Raw genomic sequence first — 17,065 nt, 5'->3', positions numbered from 1 at the left:
GGCCGAATGGCCTACTCCTGCACCTACTTTCTATGTTTCTATGTAATTTATAGATAGAATAAAACGTGGTGCATATGAGGAGAGATTGATAAGTTCGTGGCCTAACGTAGAAGGAGATGAGTAACTAACTTCAAATTTTCTGCATAATCACTCAAAGCGTTGACCTGCATGCACATGTAACGAGAGCTGTATAACTCATTTCCTTCTACATTATCAATCACCCATCTCTGGGCACTTTCTGGAGGTCCAAGATTCGTTTCCTCCACGACCGCTGGACTACGAGTGTAAATGTAAGAGGGGAGTATATTGAATAATAAATGTGCGAGGTTTTCTAAAATTGACTCTTTCTACCTTAGGCCATGAACATATCAATCGTCCGTCGTACAAAGCCAGACGAAAGAGACACAGCAAATGCGCCAGTCAGAATTATGAAAACATAATTATCAGTTGAGAAACGACGTTTCCATTTATACAGGACACTGAAATTTAATGGAACGCACACGTGTTACCAACCCAAACACAGAATTATGACAAACATGGAAATAATGACCTATAGGTCTAATATCTGTTAAACACAGTGAAGTACAATCGAAAAACAAGCATAATTCGGGAGGAAAATGAAAGCACCCGCAAAAACGAAGACATGCGAACACCCAAGTATGCAAAGAATATGCTGAAAGCGGGTATAAAACTAATAACGTCTGGAAAGCTACCATCAGTAATAACGTTGATAAATCTTGGTATAAAAAGGTTACTTGCTGCATCTTTACGCATTAATGCATTTCAATATTTTTCATAAAAAATTCGACGGAAAAGAAATAATATCTACTAACTAAAGTAAAAATGAGAAATAACCCATCAAAGTATGTCCTATTGCATGTTTACTAACCATCGTTTTCTATGCATCTCGCAGCTAATCCACACTAATTTAGATTAGCGCAATATACTTTCAGAGGAGCAAAAAGTATGCTGTAATTGTGTGGAAGGATGTAAAAAACAACCGATAAATTCTGCCTTTCTCAATTAAGTCCAGAGGAAAAGCAGAGATATTTCACGTTTCCACAAGTATGACCAAAAAGTTTTTAATTCCGTCCCACACTTATGGCTTACTGATGTTCTTACTGCCGATATAAACTATACCCAATTCTTGTGAAATTCAGACAACAACATTTGAATTACTGGCGTATGAAAATCACGCTAATCAACCACAAAAATAGTACCACATTTTTCTAAACAAACTGAGACATTTTGTAGGGCTACTGTCTAAGCCCACTATAATTTTAGCTTGCTTTAAACCAGTCGTCTCATATACTGAATCGGGCCAGAATAGGACATCAAATCCCAAACACCAAATTATTCGATGATTTCGTCTTATATTCATCGTCATCCGTCAAACTACAGCAGTTTATCGACACGGTAAAGTAGTCTCTAAAGAATTAATAATGAACTTTGGACCAGATAAGAGCTGAAACTGAAACGTAGCTAAAGTCACAATAGAGATAGTAGAACATAAAACAAATCTTCAAGAAGTAATGCAAACGATGAATGATTACGATCAACACACATCAAAGTTGCTGGTGAACGCAGCAGGCCAGGCAGCATCTCTAGGAAGAGGTACAGTCGACGTTTCAGGCCGCGACCCTTCGTCAGGACTAACTGAAGAAAGAGTTAGTAAGAGATTTGAAAATGGGAGGGGGAGGGGAAGATCCAAAATGATAGGAGAAGACAGGAGGGGGAGGGATGGAGCCAAGAGCTGGACAGGTGATTGGCAAAGGGGATATGAGAGGATCATGGGACAGGAGGTCCGGGGAGAAAGACGGGGCGGGGAGGGGCGGGGAACCAGAGGATGGGCAAGGGGTATAGTCAGAGGGACAGAGGGAGAAAAATGAGAGTGAGAGAAAGAATGTGTGTATAAAAATAAAAAAAAAACGGATGGTGTACGAGGGGGAGGTGGGGCATTAGTGGATGTTAGAGAAGTCGATGTTTATGTCAGCAGGTTGGAGGCTACCCAGACGGAATATAAGGTGTTGTTCCTCCACCCTGACTGTGGCTTCATCTTTACAGTAGAGGAGGCCGTGGATAGACATGTCAGAATGGGAATGGGATGTGGAATTAAAATGTGTGCCACTGGGAGATCCTGCTTTCACTGGCGGACAGAGCGTAGTGTTCAGCAAAGCGGTCTCCCAGTCTGCGTCGGGTCTCGCCAATATATAGAAGGCCACGTCGGGAGCACCGGACGCAGTACATCACCCAGATTGCGATCTGCCGGGATATTAACAAGCAGATGTATAGGTCATAGTGCGATAAAAGTAAAATATCCGACGGTATATACTACAAGGCTTAAGAAACTCCCCCGAACAGAGCTCAATCAAAAAGATATAACAAGGGTAATAAGGACTTTCGTTACAACGATATTAAAGTATCTGCAACATTTACAAAGGAAAACAGGAAATGAAATTGGAAATTAAGTAAGCAGAATGAACACTCGAACGCGCGCAGAATGACACGAGGTCGGAGAAAAGGAAGAATGAGGAACATTGATAAAACATCTACACAACAGTCAGTTCACAATTCTGAGTATATTATTTCATAAACGAAACACGATTCAGTACTACAGGAGGCCAGATAAAATTCTGATGAGAAGGATGCACCACTAGACTTAAGGGAAAGCACAAGCCAGAAAAATTAAGAAGTTATCACCTTGGAAGAAGGAGTTAACAAATAGAAGGGAATGTCACCCATAGAAGAATACGCACGATATAGAAACGTAGTTGGAAGCCTCCGCACGATATAGTTGAAGAGCTCTTCCGAGAAACAGAATGGTTCCTTGTGGCAATACATGACCACGTGGTTGACACAAAAAAAATCAGGAAAAAAGCACAATATAATATCAACAAATTTGTCGACGATAGTTGTAGAAAACGCCTAGAGAGACCAGAAACAATTCAATGCGTGAGAGGATCATGCAGCAATTTAACGCAATCTGATTATTTCACTGGCACAATCAAGTGGCAAACATCATGGACCAATATCTTGCTTCAACATATGAAATCAGAAAAAGAAAACTGAGCATAAATACAGTCCTGATCCTGGTTTGGAGTCAGAGTGCTCAAATGATATGATCACCGATCAGTTATCAATACTCAAGGATATAATACGACATGATAAACAAGCAAGAACAATTGCTTGTAAACGGCAGATAAAAAAAAAAAGAAATAGACTGAAAGAGAACAGGAAATTGAAAGGCCATGGAACGTGAAGAGGGTATACATTGCCCTACCAGTAATATCTACAATTGGGACATCCAAAGGTCACCACACAGTACCATTAAACTATTCGTCATTCACAGCAGTATCGATGTAAATGTCCTAAAAGCCACTCAACTAAACACCGGTACAGTAGGCTGAAAGTTCTAATCAATCGCAAAAGGGGTGGCCTTAGCTATGCCCGTACTTCAGGTTTTCCAGGATTGAGCTGAGAATATATACTTTAAAATGATAATAATAATAATTCTGTCCCCAATCCGCGGCGACGCCAGGTGGCGGATTCAGGAAAGCACTGTAGTCATTTAGGGCAGGTGGGAAATAAAATATCACCCGAACATCCAAGTCCAAGCACTTGTACCCAGATTGAGCGGTGCTGTTGTCAGCGCCTTTCCGTCATGTTACGGGCGGATGAAACCGCAGTCTGGTCGAAAGTACAAACAGTAATGCACGTTCACGTCAGTGATTAATGGTGTTGACGAAATACGTTCACTTTCTGGGGAGCGTAAGGGCATGGCCTGGAGCCAACGCTGGGCGTGATCTGAGACGAGCCGCGAGTGGTGCCCTGCTGATTAGGCGAGCAGGCACCGGGATCGGGAAGAATATACAACCAGTATTCTATTATCCCACCAACACCAGAAGCTGCGACAGCTGCAGTTCTTTATCAGGTTAACAGTCCAGTTACGACTGAGGTCTATCAAGTAGTTAAGAGACTACTCTAAACGGATGAAATAGTCGTTACAAGTAAACACATTCACGATGCGTGCATATTATCGAGTACGTGAAACTGGCAGAGCAGCATCCAAAACAGAGGCACTGTTAAACAGAAACTCAAAACTGAGCAATGGAATGAGAATAACGAAATGACAGAAATGATTAGGAAACCATTTTGAAATCTTCAGAGTGGAAGTATCCGAGCTATAAGGGTATACAATTGATAGTCAGACGAAGGAAGTTAAGAGAAAAGCTAAGGGAATGCTAAGGAAACGTGACGTCCATAAAATATAAGATCACCCGCAAAAAAAAAAAAAATCATTGTCTCATCAGTAGACACGACAGAACAGAAGCTTGGTGCATGCAAAACCAGACTAAATGCACACATGATAAGCGCCGGGCGAAGAAAACAGAAATACCTACCCAGAAACAATGAATAAGATCATTAACATTGAAACTAAACGATGTGGCAAAGTATCTCGAACACATTCACTGTATTACCAACGAATGCAGAGATATTAATTTTCTCGTCTAATATCTGGTCAAGCAGGGTAACGCGCAATGAAGAAGCAAGCTGGATTACGGAGGAAAAAGAGTACACTAACACAATTGAAGAAACGCAAATATCTGGAGTTGCATTGGGTGTGCTAAAATGGGTATCAAAATACCCACAGCTCTAGAAGTGCAGATAGTGACAATATTGATAAATAACATTGTAAGAATACTGCCTACCTTCCTTGTATCTGATAATACATATCAACACATTTTCTTACAAATCCAGAAAAATTGCCGAATGTTTGACAGAATTTAAAACTTATCTGCTTCCATCAGATGAATTGGTAAAATGAACCACCCACATATTTCTTGTTTACAAACTATATATAAAAATCTGACACCATGCCTCTCGCAACTAATCACCACATACTTAAAATTACCAGCAATTCTGCCGAAACGATTTAAAAGAATGTAAGTTATAACTATTATTAAGCTCTGCATTTCGAAATCAGGTCCGTGGGAAAAGCACAGAACTTCCATGTCTTATATTGTGAGGTTCTGGCCGGGGGCGAGGTCGACAGCCCGCCCCTGCATTTCTAATGAGTAGTACTGTTTACTGTTCTTGTTTTAAAATGCTCTTGTGGGATCATGGTTGGAGTTCCGGTTCGAGAAAAGCAAAGATCTTCTATGTTTTATGTTAACTACCAAAAGACATTTGATGCGGTCCCACAATCATGGTCCATAAAAGTGTAGAATAATCAAAAACTGCACACAAAATTCTTTTAACATCGGATGAAGCATTGGTGGAGCATAATCAACCAGTCAAATAACAGCCAAAAAAATCAACCATGGTTGCCAAAATAAACGGAAGCTGAGTGACTCTCTAAGCCACTCATATACTCATATGAACGTATTAATTTGACATAATATCTTGGTGCAAACCCTGTATGGAAAACCTGCAACAAAACATAAAAGCTGGACCAACACGTTTTATAAAACATTCGAACGCACTTGGTTTCAAACTATTTAGGACAAAGGAGGAAGTTGAATCACAATTCAGCATTCCACCTGACCATAAGAAATTGTGACAAGTAGTACACACCACGAAACTTAAAGGAAAACACATGCCAGAGACATGACTAAACCATAACTTTCGGGGAATCAGTTAAACAATGGAAGAGCACGACCTGCATGTCCTGGACGGTCTGGATCCTTGATGATAGATGCAGCTCCCCTGGGACAGCTCACGGTGGAGATGTGCTAACTTGCGCAGATGGTTTTACCAGTGATGGATTGAGCCGTAATCTCTAAGTGTAGCGCCATTGAAAAATAGGAGTAGTAAGGAGAAGAGGTTTTTTTCTCTCGTGGCGAAACAAAGTTAATGATGTCAAGGCACTGCTGTCCAAAACACTGGTCGTAACGCATTAGTTGAAGGACTGATTTACAGACGTTGGGATGAACTTTCCCCTTATTAAACTTAATCTCATTTAGACCCTCTTTCTTGATATCTGCAGATCGTCCTGTGTCTCCTCGGTATTATGTGTAGCAGAGCACTGAACATGTTAAGGAGAGCAACACCGCGCTCGTTGGTGGGTGGGAGATGAAAGGACGGAGGTTCGTACATGGAGAGCTCGAGATCTACAGAGAGGAGGTAGGAGAGTACTAGTCAGAAGGAGATTTCCATTGAGCTGAAGTTAAATGAGACAGAATGTATGTCGGAGCGGATCGTGTGTGAAAATGGACTGGGAAAGACGCAATTGGAATAAAAGTAGACAATGCCAGAAGTCGCCCACAGCTGACAAATCCCCCCGCAGAAAGCGAAAGTGTATAGGTATCTAGTCAGGAGTGACAATGAGCAGAAAATCAAATTAATTTTCACGGTGCTGGGAGAGAGGGTGTGGGTTCTCTGGGCTTAGGAATTATGTATTAGACGATAAAACTAAGGGTCAACTGCAGTTTTAGATTGCCGCTTGAAATGAATTTGAGACAGTTTAAGACCTGTTATTTTTAAACTTATTGCTCCGTATTACAGATTTAACAGTAAAATTTTCTCGGCATTGCACTGTCTTCTTTAGCTTCATTCGTAATTTGCAAAGTCCATGCCGCCAGCGAGCCTTACGTCTGTGGTGGGAAAGCTGTTGGAAAAGATTCATGGAAATAGCATCTATGGGCATTTGGAGAATCATGGTCTGATAAGGGGCAGTCAGCATGGCTTTGTGAAGAACAGATCGTGTCTAACAAGACTGACAGAGTTCTTTGAGAGGGTGAACAGGCATATAGATGAGGGTAGTGCAGTGAATGCGATCTAAACGGAATTTAGTACGGCATTTGACAAGGTTCCACACGGTAGGCCTATTCCGAAAGTCAGAAGGCATGGGATCCAGGGAGGTTTGGCTAGGTGGATTCAGAATTGGCTCACCTGCAGAAGCAGAGGGTCGTGGTGGAGGGAGTGCATTCAGATTGGAGGATTGTGGCTAGTGGTGTCCCATAAGGATCTGTTCTGGACCTCTGCTTTTCGTGATTTTTATTAACGAAAAGGATGAGGAGTAGAAGGGTGGGTTGGCAAGCTTGCAGACGACACAAAGGTTGGTGGGGTTGTGGCTAGTGTAGAGGATTGTCGAAGATTTCAGAGAGACATTGATAGGATGCAGAAGTGGGCTGAGAAGTGGCAGATTGAGTTCAACCCGGAGCAGTGTGAGGTGGTACACTTTGGAAGGACAAAGTCCAAGAGAATCTACAAAGTAAATTAGATTAGATTATGAGGACACAGAGTTCTCTTTTATTGTCATTTCGTAATGCATACATTAAGAAATGATGCAATGTTTCTCCAGAATGATATCACAGAAACACATGACAAGCCGACTGAAAAACGGACAAAAAACACATAATTATAATATATCGTTAAAACAGTGCAAAGCAATACCGTAACATGATAAAGAACAGGCTATGGGCACGGTAAAAAGTCTCAAAGTCTCTCTAAAGTCCCATCATCTCACCTAGACGGTGAACCTCCAGCGCCGCAAACTTGCCGTTGCAGCATCCTGGAAGTATCCAACCACAGTCTGACTCCGAGTCCGTCCGAAAACTCCGAGCCTCCGACGAGCTCTCCGACACCGAGCACCAAGCACCATCTCTGCCGAGCACTTTGACCCCGGCCCCGGCAACAGGCAATAGGCAAATTCGAGGATCTGGGGCCTTGCCCTCCGGAGATTCTCGATCGCACAGTAGCAGTGGCAGAGAAGCGGGCATTTCAGAAGTTTCTCCAGGTGTTCCTCCGTGTTTCTCACGGCTCTCTCCATCAAATCAGGATTGTGCAGGGCCCCCAAGTTAACACATCGGATATGTGTTATAGGATGGCGTCGCGTCGCCATCTTATCCTCCCTCCTCGTTGTTCTCGTTCTGCAGGATACTTGGTAGTGTGTAGGAGCAGAGGGATCTGGGGGTACATGGCAATATATCCATGAAAGTTGCGTCACAGGTAGATAGTGTGGTTAAAAAAAGCTTATGGGGTGTTAGCTTTCGTTACTCGAGCGATCGAGTTTAAGAGTCGCGGGGTAATGATGCAGTTCTATAAAACTCTGGTTAGGCCACACTTGGAGTAGTGTGTCGAATTCTGGTCACCTCACTATGGGAAAGATGTGGAAGCATTGGAAAGAGTACAGAGGAGATTTACCATGATGCTACATGGTTTAGAGAGTATTGATTATGATCAGAAATTAAGGGAGCTAGGGCTTTACTCTTTGGGGAGACGGAGGATGAGAGAAGACATAACAGAGGTATACAAGATATTAAGAGGAATAGATGGAGTGGACAGCCAGCGCCTCTTCTAACTCTAGGTTTTGGGTGGAAATCTGATGAAATCAGTCTCGGCTCGAAATGTCGACTCTTTAAAGGCGGCTTCCCAAAAAATGAGTCTACCTCAATGAGCCGTCGAAGCGGAAGAAGCGCTGGGTTCGCTGGCTGCCGCCAGCGCCAACGAGTCACTTAAAATGCGGGGAGATTTAATGGTGGTATAGAAAGTTATGAGGATTTTAGATGGTATAAATGCATGCAGGCTTCTTCTGTTGAGGTTGGGTGAGACTGGAACTGGAGTAATGAGTTAGGGGTGAAAGGTGAAATGTTTACTAGGAACATTATAGGTAAGCTATGGACACAGAGGTGGCAACCGTGTGGAAAAAGCTTCCAGCGGACGTGCCAGGTTTGATTTCAGGACTAAAGAGACATTTGATAGGAACAGGGATAAAAGGAGTGTGGAGTGTCAGTTCAGGGTGCAGGTGATTGGGACTAGGAAGACTGACAGATCGGCACTGAATAGATGACACGAAGAACATATTTGTGTGCTGTAGTACTCTACAACTTTATGCCATTCTCTCTAATTAGGGACATCCTGGTCAATCCCTCTGCATCTTTTCCAACTTCCCCATATTCTTCCTCTATTGAGGAGGCCAAGACTGATCGCAATACTTCAATGCACACATAGTCCAGACTATTCTCGAACTGCAAGATTCCCACGTGGCTCATAAAGCCAATCCCGTTAGTAATGAAGGCAGGCGCACATTACACCTTCTCAACAACCCTATGAACTTTCCGATAAATTAGGTGGATCTGCGGACCTGAAGCACAGCCTCGCCATGCCCGTCCACACTGCTGAGAACCCTGATATTAACCTTGCACTCTCCCTTCACTTTTGAACTACCAATCCAGGCTGCTTCCGCATTGAACGGTACATTTTCATCATATCCTTTCATAACCTTTCACTAACTTCTACACTACCAACAACACCACCACCCTTCGTGGCATTTGCAAATTTCTCAACACAGGATTTGAATTGCACAATTAAATCATTTATGAAACTCTTAAAGAGTACGGATCGCTGAGGAGATTACCAATGAAACAATAGTCACGGAATACGCTCCATCTGTCACCACACTCTGCCTTCTTTCGCTAATCTAATCCTGAATGTCGAACAGCATACTAAAATCCATGGGCATAAATACACTTCATTTCATCAATTTGTTTTTCCTACTTTTGGCAGAATTCAGTCAGGTTCGTAAGACACGAACTCTCCATGACAAAACCTTTGTGACTATCACTAACCAGACGAAGCTTCTCGAAATGCTTTTAAGTCTTGTCTCGAACAATCTTCTCCTATTTTATGGCTAATGTTACCGTTAGTCAGGCTGGTCTGCAATTCCCAGTATTGCTCGTATTAACTTTCTTGAACCCAAGAGAAGTGACATTTTCCGCACTTCACTCCATAGCTCCTGCTCCTGTGTCCGGGGGATTAAAGGATTATCGCAAAGGCACTGAAATATCGTCCTTAGTTCCGGTAGCAACCGGGGGAAAATCCAATCCGGCTCTGAGGTTATGCTAAGCGAAATGTTATATTTTGCTTGTTTCAGAACATCCTCTTTATTACCATCAATATGTTGCAGCTTATTAGTCTGTTCGATGCTGACATCACATCGCGCCGTCTGTGAATTCTGAGGCGAGAAATTCTTTAAAACACCCCACCGTTTGTAAAACAGCCAGCTCTTCCGACTCCAGGCACACGTTTCCCTGGGTTATCCTTTATCTCTTCCAGCCTCACTGCAGTAATCCTCATCGTCTTCACATACGCATAGAACGCCTTGATGATCCTCCGCGCAAGCTTTTTTCATGGCCCTTTTTAGCTCTCCTTAGACCGTTCATAATCTAATCACTGAATTCCTTATAACTCCTGTGAGCACCCATTGATACACGCTTCGTATGTTTTTCCTTCCGTTTGACTCAATGCTCCACTTCTGTTTGTTAACTACGATCGGTTACCACCCCATCCTTCACCTGCCTCAACGTGGCAATGTCTACGTGTATCCATAAACAACTTCCACATTGCCATCAATATATTTGTTCTCAATTTACGCCCACATGTCCGGACTACTAACAATATAATTCGCGGACCACAATAAAAAACGTTTCCATGCGGTCCGCTCTTATCCCTTTCCAAGTGTGTAGTGAAGATCTCAGAGTTGATAGATTGATATGTGGACACTTTAGTGATTCCAATGAAAATTACAGTGTCACAGTGGCATTGTATGGGCACAGATATAAATATTGGAAGGGTGAGTCGTAAAAGGAATAAAAATGAAATTACCTAAAACTGTCTAACAGGAGGGGCAATCACTTCCACACCTATTGGATAACTCATTATCGAACCTACTGGTCGAGAGTAATAATAACAACATAGAGTGCAGTGGTCTTAGTCTATCACTAAAAGTGCTCCTCTATTCGATCAATGCGGCATGCAGAAGGTGAAAAACAATCTCCAGAATTCACAGGAATTGCGGCAGTGTCTTTTATTGTATCACAGCCTCAGGAGTGTCCAGTTCGAATGGGTTCTAATCTGTTCATTGAACCTGTTGGCATCACCCGTATTGATGCCATTGCCGCAGAACACCACAACAAAGAAGATTTTACCGCCGACAACAGACTGGTAGAACATGTGAAGGAGAGGCCTGCATACTCCATAGGACTCCAGTCTCTTCAGGAAGCAGAAGAGACTTTGACTATTAGTTTACAAAGCTTCTGTGTTTATCTTTCACTCAAGTCTGCATCCAGGTGCAACCCCAAGCCCTTGTAGGTTCTCATCATCAATAGCAATACGGAACAGTGCAGACTTAGTCCTCGTAAAGTCCATCAGTGCATCCTTTGTCTTACTAACGCTGAGCTGCTGATGATTTAGGTTGCAGCATTTGACAAAGTCCTCAATCAGTGCCTTGTTTTCATTCTACCGAGCACTCTTTATACAGCCAACTATTGCTGAGTCTTTAAAGAATTTCTGCAGCTGCAATTGTGGTCAATGCTTGGGAAATGCTCTCTCGCCGAGAAAATTGTCACATGACCAGGCCCATTGCTCTGTACCATTTCCAGTGTGGTTTCTCCTCTTCTGGGCCTGCCTACGTATTGTGTCAGGTACCGTTCTTGGACACACCAAGCAAATCTTACACTTTCTAAGCCTTTGCTCTGAGAAGGAGCTAATTAATGTTCAGGAAATTATTATTGTTGCAACTTTCCATAACCTGACTCCCTATTTGCTCCTCGGAATTTCAGTTTCTCCTGAGGGATGGGTTTAATGCTGCAAAAAGAGCGACTGCTCCCTGCCTCTTGCTAACTTCCACCCATGATGCCCACCGTTTTACAGCTTCGATACTATCCCCGGTGAGCAATGTCCTTCACCCACATATATTATCTCACTCATTTTCCGTTTTGAAACTTCTATTCCCAAACATTCAGCAGCCGTGTCTACTTTTGTGGCAGAACCAGGTTAACATATTGGCCACAATATCGAAGCTCCAATTGGTTTGCCGTACACTAAGTTCATCGCCTTTGTTTCTGACAGTTGTTGCATAAGTCACATTCATTTCAAACCACCTACCCGATTTTATTTACGCCATATCCACTGCCCGTCTTTTTTTCATAGTCTCGCTATACTTTGCACCCACAGTTCCTTCACCACAGCTGCACAAAGATCTGACCTGCCACCCTGCTCACGAGCCGCCTGCATATATTTTATGCTCTGATGAATACGTCGTTGTGGAGACTTCAGAACTTTCCCACTGAAAGACCCTTCCCCCTCTTTAAAATAGAATGTCAAGCAAAAGGTCGAGTTTATTCTCATATGCAGAAATACATGTATGCAGTGGTGGAATGAAACACATACTTGCTGAAGATTTACACGTATGTACGAAGTCTTCAGAAAAAAACCATATATACAAGAAATAAAGCATGCAGTGAATGTCTTAACCGACTATTTTATCATATTCTCAATTACATATATGCACAACTGGAAACGCACATAACAACAAATCTGTAGCACTCACAAGAAAAAACAATATATCGAGTCCCACCTGGATGATGTCAAATAACAGATATACAGGAATATTGTTCTGCTGAATGTGCCTATAATATGTTATCGTAAGGACTAGGGAAACCGCTATTTCAAAGATTATTAAAACTTAATGAACTCCAGTGGAAATAAATCTGCAATAATAATATTAAATAGACAAATAATCGTGTTTCTGATTCCATAACTCATTGGTCTACATTTCTTTGTATAATACATGGATTCTGGTTGACATTCATTCTTTTGTGTTGCCCTTCCATCAGCCACAACGAACAGGGTCTTCGTGATGTATGAGTCAATGGTGCTGGTCCGAACAATCAAATTGTCGTCGCTTATGTGTCGAATCAACTTGCTCTATTGAAGCAAATCAGTCATACAGTGAGATATAAACACAGCAGTGTACGAAGCCGACATTGAAATTAAACACTTTCGAAGAATAACGTTAAATCGGCGAATCTCGTTTGCGTTTTATTGACAAACTAAAACAATTGAATGTAAAGATATATTTTAATTCATTCCTCAGCTTCTCCCTGAACTTCTGCTGTGTTAGTCCGTAGATATAAGTGTTGGTGCATGTGCAGAGAAACTCCAGCATAAAGCCAACCTGCTGTAGGATATATCTTGGGTTGGTGTGGAATCTGTCTGTGCAGGTATAATTTTCCACTTGCCAGGTCATAGAATATACAACTCTGGGTGTCCACAGTAAAATGAAATTGGTTGATATAGCGAACAATAAAACAATCGACTTTCTCCTGCTTTCCACCTCTGCATCCTTCTGATTGTCGCTAATATTCCGCAGTACCCGGCGGACTTTATTTGCCGCAATAATATGCCTGGCAGTTAATGTGTTGAACAGAAGCATTAAGCAGATTGGAGCCACTGCAGTCAGAATACCGTCACATAACTGGTATGCTCTCCAGAAGGGGACGTTAAGAATGCTGTTGTGACGAGACAGCGTTTAGAATGCACAGCAAAGTAAAATGGCAGAGCTTTTGCGTAACACGCCGCACACACAGTTACCACCATCATAATCGCTGTTTTCTCGGAGCAGTATCTTTTTCGCAGCTTCTGACAGCAGATGGCGATGCAGCGATCGAAAGTAAAGGCGACCGTAAACCGACCGTAAACTTCAGAAAAGAACGATGTTGACGAAATACGACCGCTGTCTGGGGAGCGTAACGGCATGGGCTGGAGCTAACGCTAGGCGTGATATGAGGCGAGCCACAGTGGTGCCCTGCTGACTATGCCAAAAGACAGGGGAAGGAATGACTCTCTCTCTCTCTCTCTCTCTCTCTCTCTCTCTCTCTCTCTCTCTCTTTCTCTCTCTCTCTCTCTCTGTCTCTGTCTCTCTCTCCTTCTCTCTCTCTCTGTGTTAGTAATAGGAGAGAGAGAGATGCCCTGAAGCGAAAAAATGGGAAAATTGAAATGCTGACGTGTCGAGGGATGGGAGCGGATCGTGTGTGAAAATGGACTGGAAAAGACGCAATTGAAATAAAAGTAGACAACGCCAGAAGTCGCCCACAGCTGATGAATCCCCCGCAGAAAGCGAAACTGTATAAATATCTAGTCAGGACTGCCAATGAGCAGAAAATCTAATTTAGTTTAAGGCTGCTGGGAGAGAGGGAGTGCGTTCTCTGGACTTAGCACAAATGTATTAAACGATAAAACTAAGTATCTACTGCAGACAGCTGTTTTACATTTCCGCTTTCAATGAATTTGAGACAGTGTAAATCCTGAGCTTTTTTAACTTATTGCTGTCGTATTAAAGTTTTAGCAATAAAATTATGTCAGCAATGCACTCTCTTCAATCGGAATTTGCAAAGTGCCGCCAGTGCACATGAGTTTTTTGTGAGGCAATGAGATCCTACAGCATTCCTGCGGGCTGTTCATTGATATAACGGTAACGCATGGCAGAATAATCACGAGACTTTGAAACAGAGTATGAAATTAGATTTCCTTCAGTTCGCAATCTCCGGGCTCTACCGTCTGGTAGCGGTTAGTCCGATTCTATTACAGCTCTGGGTATTAGAGTTTGGAGTTCAGTCCCTACGCTCTTTGACTGGAGTTTGTACGTCCTACTGGTGGATTGCGTGGATTTCCCCAGAGTGCCCCAGTTTCCAAATATGTCTAAGAACTACCGGTTAGCAAGTTAATCGGACATTGTTCCGTGATAAGTTAAGAAATATTTCGGTGTTTGCTGGCGGTACCGCTGGAATGGGCAAAAAGAGCCTATTCCGTGATTTATCTCCAAATAAAATTCGTTCTTGTTATTCTCTGCATTGCTGCATCCCCGAGCCTTCTGTGGTCACTGATCCATCCAAGCTACAGATCAGTCAACAGCAAAAGAAGAAATCACTCGTTGCGACAAATATCTTATTTTTGCAACTTTACAAAATGTGACTCGAACTGCTGCTATAGTGTTTATTTGGTTATGAGGAGTCCACATAATACTTCCAATAGAACAATTGCTCCCTTCTTTTTTCCGACTCCCGAACATGAGCTGCTGTCTTTATACACTAAGTTTTTAATACAGTTGAACTCCTAACTGCTCAAGTGGTGGCTTCAAGGGGGAATGTTCATTAACAAAGAACACATGGAGGAACTCAGCACTTCAGGCTGTATCTATGCAAAGGAATAAGTAGTGGAGGTTTTATCCGTGACTTGATGAAGTCAGTATCGTCTCAAAACGTTGACTCTTTTAAAACTCCGTTCAAAGTTTAACACATATTTATTTTCAAAGAATGTATACATTATGCAGCTTTGAGGTTTGTATTCTTGCAGATAGCCACAAACCAAGAGAACACCATGGAACTTGTTTCTAAAAACGAACTCATACAAGATGACCATCAAACGTGCGAAGACAAAAACAAAACATGCAAGCAGCAAATACCGAGCAGGAAAACGAAACATCAAACCGCAGAATCTCCAAAAGTAACTCCACCATCTACGAGCCGTCGAGACGAAAGATGCTGGTCCTGGAGCTGTATGCTGCCACAACCACTGACTCACTCAGAATGACGGAAGGTTTAATAGCGGTGTGGAAAATTATGACGGGTACAGATAGTATAAATGCAATCAGGCCTTTTCAGTTGACGTTGCGTGAGACTAGCTTTAGAGTATTGAGTTATGGGGGAAAGATGATATGTTTAATAGAAAGATGAGTTGCAAGCTCTGTATAGAGAAGGTGGTAAGTGTGTAGAATGAGCTACTAGCGGACGTGCCAGGTTGGATTTCAAAACTGAAGAGAAATTTGATAGCGACATAGATGGAAGGAGTGTGGAATGTCAGTTCATGGTGCAGGTCCTTGGGTCTAGGGACGTTGACAGATCGGCAGAGATAGATGACCTGAAGGCCTTGCTTCTGTGCTGTAGTGCTACATAACTTTATGACATTCACTCAAATTTGGCATTATCCTGGTCAATACTCACAGCATCTTTTCAATTTTTCCACATTTTCCCATTTTGAGCAGACCAGAACTAATTGGTTTTGAAGAGTGTGCCTACAAAATGCATGTTACCGTAAGGACGAAGGCAGCAGCTATTTCAAAGACTATTAAAGCCTAAAGAACTCCAGTGGAAGGAAATCTCAAATAATAATATTAAACAGACAAGCAATCATGTTTCTGATTCCGTATATCATTAATCTACATCTATTTGCATAATATATATGGATTCTGGTTGACATTCATTCGTTTGTGTTGCTCTTCCATCAGCCACAATGAGCAGGAGTTTCATGATGTATGAGTAAACGGTCCAGGTTCGAAGAATCAAATCGTCGTGCTATTGTGCCGAATCAACTTGCTCTATTGAAGCAAATCAGTCATACAGTGAGATGTAAACACAGCAGTGTACGAAGCCGACATTGAAAATAAACAGTTTCTACGAATAACGTTAAATCGGCGAATCTCGTTTGCGTTTTATTGACGAAGTAAACCAATTTAATGCAAACACATATTTTAATCCATTCCTCAGCTTCTCCCTGAACTTCTGCTGTGTTAGTCCGTAGATATACGTGTTGGTGCAAGTGCAGAGAAATTCCAGCATAAAACCTACCTGCTGTAGGATATACCTTGGGTTGGTGTGGTATCTGTCCGTGTAGGTATAATTTTCTATTTGCCAGTTCATAGAGTATACAACACTGGGTGTCCACAGTAAAATGAAATTGCTTGATATAGCGAACAATAAAACTATCGACTTTCTCCGGCTTTCCACTTCTGCATCCTTCTGATTCTCGCTAATATTCCGCAGTGCCCGACGGACTTTATTGGCCGCGATAATATCCCTGGCAGTTAATGTGTTAAACAAAATTATTAAGCAGATTGGAACCACTGCAGACAGAATACTGTCACATAACTGGTATGCTCTCCAGAAGGGTGACGTTAAGAATGCCATTGTGGTGACACAGCGTTTTGAATGCACAGCAAAGTAAAATGGCAGAGCCTTTGCGTAACACGCTATACACAGAGTTACCACCATCATAATCGCTGTTTTCTCGGTGCAGTATGGTTTTCGCAGCTTCTGACAGCAGATGGCGATGTAGCGATCAAAAGTAAATGCGACCGTAAACCAAACGGAACAGTTAGAGTTTGCGACACGCAGAACAATTATTACAGCACACACCGGAGTTCTGAACAGGAAATTAGCAAAGACATAGATAAAATTAACTTGTTCGAAAATAACAGCCACGATGACGACCATCAATTCTGCTACTG

This window comes from Mobula birostris, chromosome 29 (genome assembly GCF_030028105.1).
Source record: "Mobula birostris isolate sMobBir1 chromosome 29, sMobBir1.hap1, whole genome shotgun sequence".
NCBI classification, from domain to species: domain Eukaryota; kingdom Metazoa; phylum Chordata; class Chondrichthyes; order Myliobatiformes; family Myliobatidae; genus Mobula; species Mobula birostris.
The sequence above is the reverse complement of the archived record's forward strand: the minus strand, read 5'-3'. Positions refer to the sequence as shown.